The 16,085-nt window shown below is 50.0% G+C and overlaps 1 protein-coding gene across 1 annotated transcript in view; it reads left to right on the top strand.

Annotated features, from left to right (window-relative positions):
- Window positions 1-9,017: 9,017 nt before the first annotated feature.
- Window positions 9,018-16,085, top strand: part of PIK3R6 (phosphoinositide-3-kinase regulatory subunit 6) — a 46,431-nt gene continuing 39,363 nt past the window's right edge. The window contains exon 1 of the mRNA XM_068977278.1: window positions 9,018-9,042. The gene's annotated coding sequence lies outside the window, so the exon portion shown is untranslated. The remainder of the gene's footprint in view (window positions 9,043-16,085) is intronic.

The raw sequence follows: 16,085 nt of genomic DNA, 5'->3' as shown, positions 1-16,085 counted from the left end.
GTTCCGTGGACAGAGGAGCCTGGTGGACTATAGTCCATGGGGTCGCCAAGAGTTGGACACAACTGAGCACACAACCTTTCTTTTGTGCTGTGCTGTGCTAAGTCACTTAAGTCTTGTCTGACTCTTTGCAACCCCCTGGACTGTAGCCCACCAGGATCCTCTGTCCATGGGATTCTTCAGGCAAGAATACTGGAGTGGATTGCCATGCGCTCCTCAAGGGGATCTTCCCAACCCAGGGATTGAACCTGCGTCTCATGTCTGCTGCATTAGCAGGTGGATTCTTTACCACTAGCGCCACCTGGGAAACCCTACCTTTCTTTTACTTCTCATAATTCTGGGGGCTGGGAAGTCCAGGGTCAGGGTGCTGACAGATTTAGTGTCTGGTGAGAGCTCTCTTCTCGGGTTGCAGATAGCTGTCTTTCACTACATCTTCACGGGTAGAGGAAGCACTGGTGTCTCTTCTTAGGACACTAATCCCATCATGGCAGCTTCACCCTCATGACCTCATCTAAACCGACTCGCCTCCCAAAGGTCCCATCTCCTAACACCATTGCATTGGGGTTCAATATATGAGTCTGGGGACGACACAAGGCATTCAGTCCACACTACTCAGCCATTCTGAACGTGTGGTCCCTGGAGGGTCAGCTGTGGTTACAGCAGCCACACATGTGTGCCCCTTTCTGCACAGGGTGAGGGGGAAGAGACAGCCCATTCAGGGAATCTCAGACATTTAGAGTCGAAGGTGGAGCCTTGGAGTCACTACAGCCTGACCAGGGCATCTCCCCTGAACATCAAGGTAGTAAAAACTGAGATATTAGCAAATGCTGTGTATGGGCCCAGCATGGTCCACACACTTTAAGTGTTTACATCATCTCACACCCACCCGCCAACTTCACCACTGTTAACACCCAGGATGCCTGGACTCCTTAATCAGTAGAGCTTGATGAGAGGCCAGATGAGGAATTTAGGTAGGTCTTTATTGGGACTCTGCTGCAGCACAAGGGATTGAAAACAAGCAGCAAGTGTCCTGGCTCGCTCCCTGAGGTGGGGTGAGCTGGCCCCTCAAATAGGGTGAGGGTGGGTTGGGCCGGAGGGGCAGCTTAGGTGGTCTGCCCACCCCTGGGTGGTGCTGTGTGCAGCAGTCTTGCTCATGCACTGGACCTTGCTTTTGCTCCTGGAAGCTCAGAAATTGCAGTTGGGTTTTGACCTTTCTGTATCTTGTACATAATTGGCTCCAACTGCTGCAGTTAATATGCCTGCAGTTAATTCTAGTCCCTTATAGTTCTTCTGTCTTCTGTTGCTCCAAGATATTTGTCCAGGTGCAAGCACTGCAGCAAAGGGTCCCAGGTCCCAGCCTGTCTCACTGTGAGGTAGGTACTATTGTGCCCCCATTTTACAGATGAGGAAACTGAGGCAGAGAAACTAAGGAACTTGTCCAAGGTCACAGAGACTGTGAAAAGGGGAAGCCAGGGCTCAGCACCACCCCAGAGTCCCTGCCCTTACTGCTACTCCCTCAACCCACTCAGGTGAGCTGTAGGGAAACTGAGGCCCAGAAAAGTAAAGTTCCCACGAATCTGAGAGGGATGGCTTCATCATAAGGGAATTCCAGAGGAGCCCAGCCACCCTCTTCTCTCCCTGGGGACAGGCTGGGAGTGGGGTGCGGTGAAGTGGAAGTAGGGGTGGAGGTGGACAGGAAATGGTTGGCCACTACTGGGGGGGGAGCGGGGGGAGGGGGCAGAATCAGGAAGGAAGCCCTCGGTGAATGAATGTCGCTCCATCCCCCAAAGCTGGTACTGGCCCAAGGGGATCCCCTGGGGCTTCTGGAGAGAGGAAAGGGGGGACAGCAAAGCAGCCTTAACCTCTCCACCCCCCACCCCAAGGAAGGGGCCTCTCATCTGAGGGGCCAGAGGCCGTCTCTGAGCAAAACTGTAACCGCAGGGCTCTAAGGCCAGAACCAGGACTGTCTGCAGAAGAAGTCAGAGAGGGCTGGCAAGGGCTGTGCAAACACACTCTCCAGTCGCTGGGTCACAGATGAATACTGAGACCCAGAGAGGAGGGGTCGACAAGCAGAAGCAGCTAGGACCAGAGCGTGGGGGCCAGGATGCGCTGTGTATGTGCGTGTGCCTGCACGTGTGTGCGTGTGTGCACACACGTGCACGGGCCAGACGCCTCGCACAGGTAACAGGACTGGACTCAGCTTTCTTCCTGGTGTCCTCATCCATTCTCTGCCTTCTCAGTGCGAATTTTACACAGACAAGCACCTCCTCCACACCCTGAGAAGCTTGCAGACCTGTCCTGGAGGACATGCCTAATAGGAAGGTAAAGGGGGTTAGGGGTGCTATGAAGGACAGGCGACCTGAGAACAGGCAGAGTAAGGGGATCCCAGGCCCTGCCCTCCAGGGAAGCCCCAAGTTCTCTCTGCCCTTGACCCGGTCTCAGAGGAACCTGAGGGTCCCCAGGAGTTTGGAAGGGGAACAGGTGTGAAGGGAGGCCTGGGCAAAGTTTTCCTCACCAGCTTGAAAGATGGCTTGTACCAGAGAGAATGGACTGGGTTCCTATCTATCCCGTCTCTCTCTCTTTTTTTTAATAGCCAAACCTAGATTTTTTAAATTATTTATTTATTTTTGGCTGTGCTGGGTCTCTGTTGCTATGCTGGCTTTTCCCTAGTTGCAGTGAACAGGAAGTCATCTGTAGTTGCGGTGTGCAGGCTGCACCTTGCGGTGGTGTCTCATTGCAGAGCATGGGCTCTGGGCTCAGGGCCTCAGTAGCTGTGGCTCCCAAGCTCCAGCGCACAGGCTCAGTAGCTGCTCCAAGGCATGTGGGATCCTCCCAGACCAGGGACCGAACCCGGGTCTCCTGCGTTGGCGCGTGTGTGTGCTGTTGCTTCAGTCAGGTCCGGCTCTGCAACCCCATGGATTGTAACCTGCCAGGCCCCCCGTCCATGGGATCTCCAGGCAAGAATACTGGAGTGGGTTGCCATGCCCTCATCTAGGGAATCTTCCCCACCCAGGGATGGAACCCGCATCTCCTCTTACGTGTCTTCTGCATTAGCAGGCAGATTCTTTACCACGAGCCACCAGGGAAGCCCTGTATTTTTCCGGTCTTGATCCATTTAAATGTGTTACTAGTCCAGAAAATATGGACATTTAAGAAAAGAATGTGGTTGGTCCTTAGATACTAATAATGATTTCTAAGAAACAAAGCAAGCCGAAAAACAACTTGTATAAATCACTCCAAGCTATGCAAACTGGTGATCACTGAATGGAGAGGGAAAAGAAGATGGGAAGGAGGAAGAGAAAGCTCATTTTTTAATTCTATAATATATATGTATATATATATGTAGTTTATATATTAAATATAAATAATAAATTTATTTTATTTATATATTTACAATTTATATACTTAATATAAAATTATATATATTTAATTTACTCTAATTAAATAGTTATAATTTCAATATGAATGTATATGTATACTTCAGTATAATGTTTGTTTTTACAATGAAAACATATTTGTGAATTGTTTGAACAATTTTTTAAGCACTAAAATTTTTTTTTAAGTTAATTGGTGTTTAAAATAAAAATTCCGGGATTTCTCCCAAAGTCCAGTGTTTAAGACTCTGTAGTTCCAATGTCAGGGACGCGGGCTTAATCTCTGATGAGAGAACTAAGATCCCACAAGATGCATGGCCAAAAATAAATAAAATAAAAATTCCTTCTCTTCCCACATAAGAATGCCTGAAAGGATAAGTCACTAGATTTAAAAAAAAAAGATAAAAGCATAAATCTGCTTCCTACAATTGTCACCCTATTAGCCCTAAGTCTGGGTTCTCACACACCCCACAAAACAACACTGTTGGAAGTGAAGTCTGGAAAATCCCCGATACGTGCACGGTTCCTCCTTTTACACACCCACACCAGACAGTTCAAGCTACTAACAAGTTACTAACAGACGCCTCTGCTGCTGCTGGTCCGGGAATCACGCGTGTGAAGCCCGGGCTTAGAGCCTGACGTCCTGCTGCCCCTGCTTCCCTGGGCCACCGGTGTGAGCACCGGACGGAATTCACTAGAAGCAGAGATGCCCACCAGGAGAGCAGCCTTGCCAATGCCCCAGTCTCCCTTGAGTGGAGTCGAGAGCCAGGAGCACAGGACAGGCTTCAGGCTGGCTCAGCCTGCGGTCCTCTCTGCGGGCCCTCAGTGAACTCCCTGGACTAGATGTTTCCTGGTTCAAGTCCCACCACTTGCCAGTTACGTGAGCCTGTTTCTAAAAAGTTTTGTTTTCCACAATAACATCTCTTTATTTTATGTGTTTACTTTGGCCACTCTGTGCAGCATGCAGGATCTTGGCTCCCTGTTGCCTGACTGGGGATTGAACCAGTGTCCCCTGCACTGGGAACATGAAGTCTTAGCCACTGGGCCACCAGGGAAATCCCTGCATGAGCCTTTAAAGTGAAGTTTGCCATAATTGTCCTAACTCATAAAGTGATTGCATATTTCTATAACAGCTATCTTGTGGTTTATTACTTCTCTCAGCTTTCTAAGAACAGGTCCTACCAACCAGAGAACCATTTGATTTTTGGGTTGTTGTTCATGAGTTCGGGGTATAAAAACTGGGAGCCAAGGATTAGAATGGAGTTGAGGTGCTCTGAAGGCACTTCAAGAGGACTTTGAGGTGTTTGTGAAAAACTCTGGGTGGAAGGAGCCAGGAGTTAGTGAGTTGGGATCACTTGGGGAGAAAAGAGAGGACGAAAAGAACTCTACTGGCTCCATAGCATGGCCTGGAAGAGGGCATCTGGACAAAAGAAATACCCACTGAAGTGTTTTTTTTAAGTTTAGATGGTTTTTTTTTTTTTTTGGCTTGTTTGTTTTTAATTTGGCTGTGCCAAGTCTTAGTTGTGGCATGTGGGAGCTAGTTCCCTGACCAGGGATCAAACCTGGGTCCCCTGCGCTGGGAGCATGGTGTCTTAGCCACTGGACCACCAGGGAAGTCTCTCATGGAAGATTTTTAGATAGCTTGTTAAGAGATGATTAATATCAACTTCTTTTCTGTCCTCCCAATGTAATCTTCAGGAAAATCTACATTGCCTTTTAGGATTTTCTGTGAGTGAATTCCTTAGAAAACTCAATGAGATGATGGATTCTGCATCAGCTACTGAATGATCCCAGAGACAGTTCCCACAGAAGGTGGGGCTGGAAGAACACACAGATGGCCCTGGGTTTCCTGTCCCCAAAGCAAATGTTAACAATTCTTACTGGACTCCCATACCGTGGTGTTCCAGAGTGTTCTGATCCCAGCACTCATCTACCTGCTGCCATAGTTACAAGAGGATTTTAATTTGTTTAAAAATTAAAGGTTTCATTTGCTCTGTCATAGACAGGAAAATAGGTCAATATTTTTCTGAATAGAGGGGCTTGGAAAGAGGAATGAGGATGGAACAGACGTGGTGGGTTCTCTGCAGGAAAGCTAAGTAACTTGGCAGCCCCAAGTGAGTTAGTGAGCAGACTTCCAACACCCAGGAATGCAGAGGGATACAGGAGCCTGGGTGAAGCCATCATGGCTGTGGCTGGAGGAGCCACAGACAGTGAGCCTCGGCTTCTGTATCTTGGGCACCCACCATCCAGAGCATCTTTGCTGCCCTTAGCTCACCGATGATCCAGAAGCCAGAGCAATAAGTGCAGGGAACCCTAGCTCTCTGGATTCTGATGCTGATCGATCATGTGGTCTGTGCATGGGTTGGAAAAGAATTTCCAGACATGAGGCAGAAGGAGAGAATAGAGTTTATTAGAATGGGAGATGCTGTCAAAACAGCGGGATGGCTCCTTTCGCAGGCCAGTAGCCAATTTTATAGCCTCAAGAGGAAGAAAATTCCTACTGAAAGGATGGCGTCAGGTGAGGATGCTATGCGCGTGCCTGAGTGCCGACTCTTTGTGACCCCATGGACTGTACCCCGCCAGACTCCTCTGTCCATGGGATTGTCCAGGCAAGAATACTGGAGTGGGTTGCCATTTCCTCCTGCAGGGGATCTTCCTGACCCAGGGACAGAACTCGCGTCTCCACGTCTCGTCTCCTGCATTACAGGTGGATTCTTTACCACTAAGCCACCAGATTGGTCAGGAAGCTATAGGATAGATATTTTACCTGTGAAGTCAGGAAATTGGCCGGTTTAGATCAGGAGGCTTGTGGCAACAGTTGCTATGAGGCTTGGTTAATTGTGGAGATTTTTGTCCTGTGACCTTGGTATAAGGCTCCACAGTTTTGCTGGGGGCTGTTCCTGGGAGACTGGTGCAGACGGGGAAGTTGGCAACAGATGGCCTGAAAAGCCCAGATTAAACAAACCCTAGAGTGACAGGGAGCCACTAGGATCAACCAGAGAGGCAGTGCCACCTGCCTTGCTGATGGTACATATGGTGAGCTGGGGGCATCTAGGGGTCTCAATCCTTCATCCTTGCACCTCCTTTTCACTCTCTCTTTGTCCCTGGCTGGCCCTCGGCTGCATGCCCTCACAATAAGGTTGCAAGGGACATCCCTCTTGGTCCAGTGGTTAAGAATCCGACTTCCACTGCAGGGGGCACAGGGTCCATCTTTGGTTGGGCAATTAAGATTTCCACATGCCACATGGCATGGCCAAAATAAATAAATGACAATAAATTCAAAATGAGGGCGCCTCAGCTCATCCTTGCAGGGGACAGCTCCGGGGCTGTCCACGGTCACCAAGCAGCCCCTTTGGTGGCCACCACACCCAGGGTAGTTGCAGACACAGCAGCCGATGATAAGAGGAGAGGAGCAGCCACAGGAGGCTGACATCAGCTTGTGATTTCCGATCAGTTAGGCCAGAGCTGATAATGAGAAGGCGCTGCCCGCGATGGCCACACTGCCAGCTGCTGCTGAGTGCTGAACCTGCGAGGGCTCCGTTCTTGGCCCTTTATCTTGTCCTGAACTTTTTCACTTCGCTCATTCATTCCCTCCTTCATTCCTTCATCCATTTATCCATTTGTTTTATTTACTGGGCTCAACTGTCTCTCCACATTCTCTTATCTTGTGATGGATAGAATAATGAATAAGACCTAGCTGCTTCTTTCTCAGAACTTACTGGGGGAGGGCAGAGGGATGAGGCAGACATGTGACCTAAGAATACAAAGATGCTTGATAAAATTGGGAGTCCACTCACATGAGTGGGACTGAAAAGAGGTGGCTATAAGGGAGTTCCCTGGTGGTCCAGTGGCTAAGACTCTTTGCTCTCAATGCAGGGAGCCCAGGTTTGATCCCTGGTCAGTGAACTAGATTCTGCAGCCAAATAAAAAAAAATTTTTTTTTTAAGAAATAACTATAAAAGGGAAGCTGAGCTATAGAGCAAATGGTTTAAATTTCTGGTCTTTTTGTTTGTTTGTTTTTCAAATGGGCTCTTCTCCAAAATGAAGAGATGGAACCAACCCACTCAGCCCTTTCAGAGAAGGGTCAATAACTTCTCCTTTGGTTGCAAAGGAGAAACCCAAGTACCAGAAACCAAATGCAAACAGTCTTAACGGAAAAGGAAGGGGCCATTTATCAGATCACATAGTTGAACAATTAAGAGAAGATCTAGGCCTTAGGGTTCCAGGCACAGCTGAAACCAGGCATTCATGCAGTCAGCAATCTGCCTCTCTCCAGAGCCATTTAGCCATTAGGCCAAATCTGATGATAGCACAGAATCTCTGAGTTTTTTTTCAAAGGTCTAGAAATGTGTTGGAGAGGCCCCTGAATATTGCTTGGCTTCCAAATGTGAGAAGAAAGAATACGACAAACTAGCGAGCGCATCGCCTTGGAGGCGATCTGCTCCCCAGCACTGCTCTCTCCTCATCACCAAGGTCAGCAGACACTTTTTCCTGCTCTGCATCCACGTCCTCTCTGCAGGCTTGGACACCATAGACTGTCATGTCCTTGACACTGTCCTCGCTCCCGCTTCCACAGCACTCTACTTCTCCTCCTTCCTCCCTGACCTGTTTTTCCCGCTTCTGTTCTGAAGGAAGGATGGTTAGGAGTGAGGCAGGAGAAGGGTTGGGAAGATAATCCCACTGCCCACATGAAGGCCTGGAGGTGGGAGATGGCCTGGATCTTTAAGGAACTACAGTCATTCAGGACTTCTGGAGGTGTCAGAGCGAGAGGACAAAGCCCGAGGTTGGGGATCAAGGAAGGACCAGATCATTCCTTGCAAATCACATGAAGGAATTTCGCTGTTCTCTTGAAAGTAATAGGGTGCTATTGGGGGTTGTAACAAAGGTGTAACGGGATCAGATTCATGTTTCACTCTAAGAAAGAGACCTTCGGCTGTGAGGTGGAGGCAGGTAGACAGCAAGGGGTCGTGATAATTTAGGAGAAAGACGATAATGATCTCATGACTGCCATGGGGATGGGGAAAAGGGGGACAATTCATGAGACAGTGATAAGACTTGGTGCCATTGAGTGACACCCAGGTTTCTGGTTCTGAGATGAGCAGCAGAGAAGTGGGTTTTGAGGGTGAAATGATGAACTGGGTTTGTACCAACTGAGCTGGAGGAGCTTGGGGGCATTTAGCCAGAGTGTCTGCAGTGGGAGGTGCTTGGTGTGTCTGGAGCTCCAGAAAGAATCCTCAGCTCCCTGCATCCAGCCAGCACCAGAGGGGGGCCCCGGGAGATGCCACCTCCCACCTGATCAGAATAAAGCATGTCAGTGGAACTTCCCTAGGAGTCCAGTGATTAAGACTCCACACTTCCGCTGCAGGAGGTGCGGGTTCGATCTGTGGTCAGGGAACTAAGATACTGCATGCCTTACAGCACGGCCAAAAAAAAAAAGTTCCAGTGGCTGTGGCTGACCACAGACACTTCTCTAGAAAGAGACCTCACAGCAGGATGTGCTCTGGGAGGAGCTTCGAGGGCCATGGGGAAGGGGAAGGAAGAGGAGGGGACAGAGCCAGGCCTTGTGACACTGGGCTTTTCTCTGCAGGGCTAGAGCTGCAGACACCCATCGTCCGGGACTGGTAGCCTCCCTGGGCAAGACTGTGGGCCGCTGAGTTGCTGCTGAGTCAAGGTAGGTGCTGGCTGGAGGCAGGGTCTCCAGGGAGGGATCTGGGAGGAGCAGATGGAGGGTCCCGGAGGAGGGACATTGGAAGGGGAGCCCATGGAGGCCGAGACATCCCTAGCCCTTATGAACACACGCCCAGCATTTCTGAGACAGGTCACCCAGGTATGGTGGCTACTAGGACCATTCTGCCACATTAAGATTACTCAACCCATTTTCACAAGAAAAAAGGATGCAAGACCCTGTGAGAAGACCTCTCCTTTCTTCTCCAGATCCAATAAATGCCCATAATGAAGGACTAATTATTCCTCCCTGGTGCTGCAGAGTACATTCATTAGCCTGTTGGATTCCTACAGGCGATTGGAGGAAGGCTGGATATGTGTTAATACTGCCCATTTATTGATCGGGAGACAGAGGCTTAGAGGGATGGAGCAACTTGCCAAAGATTGTAGAGTGGGGAAGCAAGATGCAGGACTCTGAGAGAATCTTCTGGGCCCCCATCTGTGTCCCTCCTGGGACATCATCTGTCCCTGTCTGTCCCAGGTCTTGGCTACTCTCTGCACACACATACACACATACACACACACACACACACGAAGAGGCCCAGCTGGCATGGGGTTGAGACCCAACTGTGCATGACCAACACAGACAGTAACAGGTGCCAGGGCCCCTGGCAGAGTGAGGTGTGGGCTCAAGTGGAGAAAGCCCCCCAGGGGTGGGGTCAGGGAAGGTTCTGCTCAAAATGTCAACTGGGCCTTGAGGCAGACAGAGGGCTGGTGTGCATAGATGGGGCTGCAGGCATCTCGCTGAGGGGGACAAACTGCAAACACAGAGGAGAAAGGTGGTGTGATGGCAGGAAAGAACAGCTAGAGGTTTGGTTTGGCTGCTAATGCATGCGTTTGTGGAGGACCAACCAGCAGGGGCCTGTCCTGTTTATTTATCTGTAAATAAGTGGCTTTTGAATATCATTATTTTGAGTCCTCACAGAAACCCTATGAGTCAGGTGCTATTATTAAGTCTTATTTAAAGATAGAGAAACTGAGGCACAAAGGCTCTAAGCAACATGTTGCCATAGCAACAAAGAGATTTGGTACCCAGCAGTCTAGCGCCCAATGCTACCTGCCCCAACACTGTGTGGCTCCCCTCTGTCACCTCCTCGGCTCCCAGGGTGGGCATGAATGCCAGGCTGACTGGTGGGCACCTGGTCCTCAGGCCTTCCTGCTCTGCATCCAGGCCCCGTCGCCTTCCTCCTAGGCTCCCTGCCCCCAGGAACAATACTCTCCTGCCTCCTAGACTGGCGCTCTCACATCCAGGTGTTTCCTTCGCAGTCAGGGGCAGACGCAACAAAGGAAGCAGGCCTGCCCAGTCCTCGGGGACAGCTGGGAAATAAAGCCCTGAGGGATCTGGAAAGCCCAGCAGGGCCTCGTGGGATGAGAGTTGACGGGGTCCCCTTGGAACCCCACGCTCTGCCATTCTACCCCCGCTAATCACATGCTTTAAATCAAAGAACTGGGTGTGTCGCCTGGCAAGTCTGTGTCTATGGAGAGAAAACAATCCAAGCCCTGGAGATGGCATCTGCCAGAAACCCTGGGGGCGGGAGGGAGCGTGGGTGGGAGGAGAGGGAAGTGGCTCCAGGGTGGGATGGTCCCCTCTCTGTGCTAGAGCAGCAGGGGGGCAGAAGTGCGTTCCTGGGAAGTTCCATGCCCTTCTTCCCAGGGGGTGGTATAGGTGGGCTGGGTGGTGGCTTTTTCTGGCTAAATAGTCTGGCCCAGGAGCCAGCAGCGGGGGTGGGAGGCCAGGGTAAGCAGGGCATCAGCTGTAAACTTCATGGCGAAACAGTGACCCAGAGCCTGGCCATCTCAGACCCTCTCAGTCCTGCTGCCTGCAGCCCTTCCTCTGGCCAAGCAGTCTTTCCCACAATCTCCTGCACAGAATGAATGAGCAACAGCTGCTGCCGATAGGGCCCCACCGGCTTCTTGCTGCTGTGTGTCATGGAGCAAACTCTGGTTCTGTGGCTGGTCCTGTGGCCTGTGTTACCCCCGAGGCAGCGAACAACTGTGCATCTGCACCCTCCCTGAGGACTGATCGTCGCTAGTGTTCTGTGCTTAAGGAGGAATGTCCTCTGAATCCCGATTCATTCAGGCACCCGTTCATTCTTTGTCTCTGGCCCCATCCCTCTGACAAGAGCTGTAAGGGTCTAAGATTTACCCTACTGATAACTAACAAGTTGAGGCTTCCCGGGTGGCTCAACGGTAAGGAATCCACCTGCCAATGCAGGAGAAATGGGTTCAATCCCTGGGTCAGGAAGTTTCCCTGGAGAAGGAAATGGCAACCCACTCCAGTACTCTTGCCAGGAAATCCCGTGGACAGAGAAGCCTGGTGGTCTACAGTCCAAGGGGCTGTAAAGAGTTGGACACGACTTACGGACTAAACAACAACAACCACTAACAAGTTAGTCGGCCAGTTTTATGGTCGCTGGCAGAAAACACGAGACTCCAGAGTCACAGGTCTTTATCACTCGCAGTGAAACAAGCAGCATGAGCGTCCTGCCCTCATATCCCCTGGGAGAGCGAAGAGGTGGCCCCAAGAGGGTGCCGTGCATCACCGCTGAGGAGCCCAGAGCTTTGAAACCCTTAGTGTCCAAGGGGTTGAGGGGGTGGGCTGCCAGCAAACCTGCCACTTCTGCCCTGGAAGGAAACATTGTCTCTATTCCACTGGTGGCAAAGAAATCTGTTCTTGGCCCTGGGGAGGGCAGGCTCTCTGTTCCAAGGTTGTCTGTTATACAGATCTTATAGAAGTGGTCTGGAACGAACGCTCACGAGGTGGGCACAAACCCACGGAGGATTGCCTGCCAGGGTTCTCCTACTGACTGCTCCCCGGCTGCATTGTCCCCTGAAATGCCTCCAGCACCCCCTCCTCAGTGCTTGGCTGGCCATTCCCTTCGTTTGGAACGTGTTTTCTGCAGACTTTGCCCGGATTGCTCCCTTCCTCCTGCAGGCTTCTACTCAGAGGTCACCTCCTTGGGGAGACCTTTTCATACTGCACCCCAATCACTGGAACCTCATGATCCTATTCTCAGCCATATTTCTTTAGCACCTCTCAGCTGTATAATTAATACACAACTTAATGATGGCATTTTTGTCTGCACCACCCCCCCCCACACACACACACATAGGGCTTCCCCTGTGGTTCAGCTGGTAAAGAATCCGCCTGCAGTGCAGGAAACCCGGGTTCAAATCTTCGGTCAGGCAGATCCTCTGGAGAAGGAGATGGCAGCCCACTCCAGTATTCTTGCCTAGAGAATCCCATAGAAAAAACAGCCTGGTAGGTTCCCAATCCATGGAGTTGCAAGAGGCATGGGGACATGACTTAGCGACTAAACCACCCCACCACCCCCCGCAACAAACCCACAGGTAGTACAAGTTTTATGCGAGCAGGTGTTTGTCTGCTTTTAACTTACTACCACATCTCCAGGACCTGGAGTAGCATCTGACACTTTGGAGAGGCTCAAAAAATACTTATTGTCTGAATGAATGAATCCATCCACTTATCTGATCTTCAGAGGAAGACCTGGTTCTCCTCGCTTGAATCTGTAGGACAGATAAGGCTCTGTCATGTAGAGCAAGTGAGATGAGGAGCGAGTAGCTCAGGCTGGGAGTTGGGGTTGGGGAGTGAGAGGCCACGGTGCTGTGACCTTGGGGATGCTCCCAGATTGTTGGAATTTTCCCTTCGGCCACTTCCCATGCTCTTGGTACCCACTGCTGGGAATCTTCCGGACTGGTGGCCAAGGCTGGTGTGTTTCTGTCCCACGGTGTCATATTCTTGCTGTGATCGGGAGCTGGATTGGTGGCCAAGGCTGGTGTGTTTCTGTCCCACGGTGTCGTGTTCTTGCTGTGACCGGGAGAACAGGGAGAGGGCAGGGGCTTGCGAGCTGAGCTTGGATGTGCCGTTTGCTTGGTCAGCGATGCATAAAAAGAGCCACAGTCCAAGACGGAGCCCAGCCCAGTCCCTCCCACAGAGGGTGAGCACAGTGTCCTGACCACTCCATCTGGGCCCCCCTCCCCACGGGAAGGCTGTCTCTTTACCAGGATTCTGAGCATCAGCCTCATCTCTGTGACCTGTGCCGTCTGTCGTGCCAACCGTGCCAAACAGACTGGCTTCCGCTCCCTCACCTAAGAATGATTTGGAGTCAGGGACCCTGTGTTGTCTTCACATGAGTGCCTGACAGTCACGATACAGTGAGTCAGGGGCTACGGAGGAGTAGAGAGGTGTACCATAAACATTTATCGAATGACTCACATGGCGCCTCGGGGCAACTCCAACTCCCAGCTCACGTCAGGCACGTCTGTAATGAACTCTTCTCTCTTAGAACTGGGGCCTAGGTGGAAGTGGACAGTCCCCAGCTTACAATGGTTGGACTTAAGGTTTTTCGACCTTACAGTGGTGGAAAGGCAAGGTGCATTGAGTTGAAACAGTGCTTCAGTTTTTGATCTTTTCCTGAGCTAGCATACGGGGTATGATCCTCTCTCGTGCTGCTGGCAGGGCAGTTCCTAGCCAGCCGCACGATCACAGGGGTCAACAACTAGCGCACTCACAACCATTCTGCATCCAGACAAGCATTCTGTTTCTCAGTACTTCACTAGCAGATAGGCTTTGTGTTAGATGGTTTTGCCCAACTGTAGGCTCATGGAAGAGTTCTGCACATGTTTAAGGTGGGCGGGGCCAAGCTGTGATGTCCTGTAAGGGTAGATGTGTTCAATGCACTCAACATAAGATATTTTCAACCTACAATGGGTTTGTGTGTGTTAGTTGCTCAGTCGTGTCTGACCCTTTGCGACCCCATGGACTGAAGCTCCCCAGGCTCCTCTGTCCATGGGATTTTTCAGGCGAGAATACTGGAGTGGGGTGCCTTTCCCTTCTCCAGGGGATTGTCCTGGCCTAGGAATCGAACCTGGGGCTCCTGCATGGCAGGCAGAGTCTTTAACATTTGCACCACCAGGGAAGCTCCCATGATGAGCTTATTGGGATGTAACCCTATTGCACGGCTCTGCTCATTGCAACTAGAGAAATGCCCGTGCACAGCAACAAAGACCCAAAATGAAAAGACATATAGGTGCATAATTTAAAAAGATGAGGCATGCAGAAAGGTGATGGGGATAAGAAAAAGTGAGGTAATCATTCTTCACTAGTACAGCTGAGCTATAGGCTCCTTCATGGAATGCATGCTCAGAAATGATGAAATTAGCACAGGCCACTTACTATTTATTAATGACTCACTGATAACTGCCCTCGGTCTCTGTGAAATAAATGTGTTCTCATGCTTGTTATGCGGTCAGTGCGCCAATTGTGGACTGAGAATGTGACGAGTAGGGTCACACTGCAGTCAGTAAGAAGTCACGGACAGGTAGACCCCTGGCTCCCAAGGGTAAGAAACAGTGTCTCATTTACTTAGCTCTAAACACTAGGGCCTTTCACAATTTCCGCCATGTGAATAGTGTTCCATAGGTGCCCTTTGGTTTACTCAGCGATCTCAGCCCCTAGGATTACTGCCAGGAGCTAGGTAGGAGCATCCTTGGGCCTTGGAGCAGCCCAAATAGATGTTCTAAGCCCACTGCTGAAACAGCATTCACACCAGAGAAAAGAAGCCTTTCAGTGTGGGATGGAGGCTTCGTTTAGGTGCCAACAGCCCCTGAAATCATCACCGTGTTACAGCCTAGTGCATGCAATCAGCTCCCATGACATTCACCCAGAACACCTCAGAGGCATGTCCAGGTGCCTGAAAGGGCAAGCTTTATTTCCTGAGAAGTTCACATCACCCTGAACTGAAGTAAATGCAATGTTGATGCGTTCCAAGAAATGACCTGGGTTCTGCATATTTCCTGTCTGATGCAGACTTGACCCCGAGGGCTCTGCCCCACACGGGTGTGGTCAGCAGCCCAAAGGACAGGAAACAGATTACACAGGTCCCCTCAGAGGAACAAGGGGGTGGTGCAGAGAATCCCCAGGTCCCACACAAATATATATGGACACTGGATAAATGTTTGATGAGTGAGCGAGTGAATGAAGAGTGAATAAGCAGGCTTTGTGACAGTGACTGTTGAAACTTCTTAGAATTTCACTTTCAAGAAAAAAATCAGCCCAGGGCTTCTCTGGTGGTACAGTGGATAAGAATCCACCTGCCAATGCAGGGGACACAGGTTCGATCCCTGGTAGGGGAACATTCCACTCGCCACAGGGCAGCTAAGCCCGTGAACCACAACTATTGAGCCCCTATGCTGCAAATGCTGAAGCCCGCAAGCCCTAGAGCTCATGCTACACAAGAGAGGCCGCCTCAGTGAGAAGCCCGAGCACCACAACCAGGAGTAGTCACTGCCTGCCGCAACTAGAGGAAGCCTGAGCGTCAGCAAAGACGCAGCATAACCAAATAAATACATAAATGTTAAAAATCCACGCAGATCATCCACAGCTTTACAAGTAGAGCTGATTTACAATGTCATGTAAGTTTCAGGTGTGCAGCGTAGCAATTCAGTTTATGTGTGTGTGTGTATATATATGTATATGAATAAATATATAGTGCTTCCCTGGTGGCTCAGATGGTCAAGAATCCGCCTGCCATGCAGGAGAATTGGACTCAATCCCTGGGTCCTGAAAAGATCCCCTGGGGAAGGGAATGGCTGCCCACTCTAGTATTCTTGCCTAGAGAATCCAATGGACAGAGGACTCTGGTGGGCTACAGTCCATGGGGTCGCAAAGAGTCAGACGTGACTAAGTGACTAACACTTTCACTTTCAAGAATAAATATATGCATATATTTATTATTTTTTCAGATTATTTTCCCTTATATGTTATTATATAGTTATAATAATATATATTATAATACATATACATTACAGTGCATATGTATAGTATAATAATAAAATATAATATTGAATTCAGTTCCCTGTGCTATACAGCAGGTCTTTGTTGGTTATCTTTTTTTCAAATTTTTATTTATTTATTCATTTTTTGTTGTGCTGGGTCTTCATTGCTGCATGAGGGTTTTCTCTAGTTGT

This window comes from Capricornis sumatraensis, chromosome 8, assembly GCF_032405125.1.
Source record: "Capricornis sumatraensis isolate serow.1 chromosome 8, serow.2, whole genome shotgun sequence".
Classification (NCBI taxonomy): domain Eukaryota; kingdom Metazoa; phylum Chordata; class Mammalia; order Artiodactyla; family Bovidae; genus Capricornis; species Capricornis sumatraensis.
Note: the sequence above shows the minus strand (reverse complement) of the source record. Positions and strands in the feature narration are given on the sequence as shown.